We start from the raw sequence: 3,535 nt of genomic DNA, 5'->3' as shown, positions 1-3,535 counted from the left end.
ACAACTTTGCTCAACTCCAAGAAGAGAGTTTCCCACAAGCTTGGGGGAGGCTCGTCCAGCTACATAATGCTTTGCCTGATCACCCTCTTAAGAAGAACGAGATACTTGATATCCTCTATAACGGACTTACTGATGCCTCTAGAGACCACCTAGATAGTTGTGCCGGTTGTGTTTTTAGGGAACGAACTGTAGAACAAGCTAAGACCCTACTGAATAACATCTTGATCAACGATAATGCTTGGACTATTCCCGAACCACCTCCTAAGCCAACTCCGAAGAAAAGAGGTATTCTATTCCTCAGTCCCGAAGATATGCAAGAAGCCAAGAAATCTATGCAAGAGAAAGGCATTAGATCTGAAGATGTCAAAAATCTACCACCTATCGAAGAGATCCATGGTCTCGATAACTCGATACAGGTAGTAGAAGTGAATTCTCTGCATAGGTTTGATGAGAGTGATATTCCTTTTGACAAACCTGCTAGCCTATGCTTTGATGAATTTGACAACTTTGTTGCCAAACAACAGAGTTGCAATGATTATGTTAGCAGACACTTGGAACAAAGTACTCGTATGCTTAGCCATTTAAGTGCTTGTGTAGACATAAATGTCAATGATCTGAAGATTCTGAGTAAACATGCCTCTATGATTACTACTCAGGTAGGACAAGTACTTAAAGCTCAGAATGACCTGCTCAATGAATTAAATGACAACTCTGTCAGAGTCATCACTAGAGGAGGCAAAATGACTCAGGAACCTTTGTATCCTGAAGGTCATCCTAAAAGAATTGATCAAGATTCTCAAGGAATCAATGCTGATACACCCAGTCATCCTAAGGAGAAGAAGAAGGATGATAGAAACCTACATGCCAGTTCACCAAATACTATCACACCTGAAGAACCTAATGATATTTCTGCGTCTGATGCAGAAACACAATCTGGTGATGAACATGAACCTGGTGACAATATGGATAGTGATGTTCATAATAATGCTCAACCTAGCAATGATGAGGATGTGGAGATTGAACCTATGGTTAATCCTGATAACCCACAACCTAAGAGATACAATAAGAATGACTTCACTGCTAGGAAGCATGGTAAAGAAAGGGAGCCATGGGTTCAGAGATCTATGCCCTTTCCTCCTAAGCCATCCAAGAAAAAGGACGATGAGGATTTTGAGCGCTTCATTGAGATGATATGACCCATCTTTCTGCAGATGCGGTTAACTGATATGCTCAAGATGTCTCCGTATGCCAAGTACATGAAAGATATCGTGACTAATAAACGGAAGATACCAGATCTTGAGATCTCCACCATGCTTGCCAACTACACTTTCAAAGGTAGAACTCCTAAGAAACTTGGTGATCCCAGAGTGCCCACTATACCTTGCTCCATTAAAGGAAACTACGTAAGAACTGCCTTATGTGACCTTGGAGCCGGTGTTAGTGTTATGCCGCTCTATCTTTATCGTAAACTTGAGTTGGATAAGTTGACACCTACTGAAATTTCTATGCAAATGGCCGACAAATCAACTACTTTCCCTATCGGCATTTGCGAGGATGTGCGTGTTGTGGTTGCTAACACCACTATCTTAACAGACTTTGTTATCTTGGATATTCCCGAGGACGATGCTATGGCTGTCATCCTCGAAAGACCCTTTTTAAACACTGCAGGGGCTGTTATAGATTGCAACAAAGGCAATGTCACTTTCCATGTCAACGGTAATGAGCACACAGTGCACTTTCCGAAGAAACGATATCAAGTACATTGCATCAATGCTATCGAAAAGACTACATCGATTCTTATTGGGAGCTTTGAATGCCCTATTCCTCGTTTCAAGATGAAGTATGATTTGCTTGTTGGGGACATACATATCCCCATTGAGGTGACTTAGTGGCTATTCGAAAATTCTCCGTTCTCTCTTGCGATTCGAGAAGGTTTTGTCATGAGGACTTGATCAACCCCATTGACGGATTTCTTTTGATGACCTTGAAATGGATGAATCAAAGAGTCACACACCTCTGTTTTGAGCTTTCATTTTCTGTTGCTTAGAAGAAAATGATAGATTTAGTTTAGTTTTTCCTGTTTTCTGTTTTAGCATCCCGGAGAAAAATACCTCGAAAATAAAAGTTCTCCGATGGTCCTAAAATTTTAGTATGATTTTTTCTGGAATATTTGAAATTTACTAGGCCTGAGAGCTGGCCTGGGGGCCAGACTAGTGGGCCACAAGCCGTGCCACCGCCACCCCCTGGTGGCGGCTAGCAAGCTTGTGGGGCCCACAGGGATCCCCTCCACTCATTCCAGCTCCCAGCCTCTTCTTCCACCTCCAGAAAAAATTGTTTCGCAGCTCAAACCCGTGTTCTTGCTCATTTGGCTGTGATTTTCGATCTCCTTGCTCAAAGCACCATTCTCCGAACCGTTTTGGGGAAACTACTCCTTGGTAAGTGACTCCTCCATTGGTCCAATTAGTTTTTCCTCTAGTGCTTTATCCTTCGCGTATTCTTGCTACCTTGGTGACCCTGTTCTTGAGCTAGAAATGTTGATTTTAGCTGGTCCCAAGTAGTTTTAGCGCGTGATACGGTCTCTAGGCACTAGTAGGAGTAGTTGCTACAAGGTATGGTTGGTCTTCATTCACTTTTCTCTTGAACTTCAAAAATTTCAACAAAAGGAAATTATGTTCAGGAGGAAGTTTCATGGTGGTTCCACAAGTAAGAAGGGTCCCCGTCTTTCTTTTCGGCAGCCCGAACCTTTTCAACTAAGGGACGCACCGGTGCAACCATGTGAATGGCCTTCCGATGAGTTTATGATCGAAGGAGGTTTCAAGGATGAGTTTGATACACTTGTCCGCAATGCCGGGTTATAAGAATTCCTCTAAATAAATGTGAACAGTATGCTATGCTCAGTGCCTCTTTCGTGCGTAGATTTAAATTTTTAGTTGGCTGTGACTCATCCATACTGTTTGATCTGTACGATAAATCCTATGCCATGGATTTGGAGGATTTCAATAGGATTTTCAAGATACCCGATGGGGGTAGTATTAATGATCCTTCTAAGTCTTCGGTCAGAGACTTTGTCTCCAGTATAACTGTTGGAGAAACCAGAGATATCACGCAAGCCACCATAGGAAGCATCCATTTCCCTGCCTTGCACTACTTTGCCCTCTTCATAGGTAGGTGCATTAATGGCAAGAGTGCACATTGTCACCTATGCGCTTTCGACCTTAGTATCCTTAAGAGCGCAGTAACAGGTGACATGAGCTTCAATATGGGAGCTATAATAGCAAGGAGGCTGAATAAAAATGCCAATGAGGGGGATTTCTTTGGTGGAGTTTATGCTACACGCTTAGCAAATTTTCTTGGAATATCCATCCGTTCAGAAGACCCTCCTCCCCGTACAGCCTACCTTGATCGTGTCGCTCTAACACGCTACCAGTTCCTTGAGAGAGATCATGGATCTCTCCTATACCGCTTGATATTTAACCGGCAACGTGTTTTCCATATTACCCTTCCTGCTCCTGCTTTGTTTGACTTTCAGGTAAAA

This window comes from Hordeum vulgare, chromosome 5H, assembly GCF_904849725.1.
Source record: "Hordeum vulgare subsp. vulgare chromosome 5H, MorexV3_pseudomolecules_assembly, whole genome shotgun sequence".
NCBI lineage: Eukaryota > Viridiplantae > Streptophyta > Magnoliopsida > Poales > Poaceae > Hordeum > Hordeum vulgare.
The sequence above is the reverse complement of the archived record's forward strand: the minus strand, read 5'-3'. Positions refer to the sequence as shown.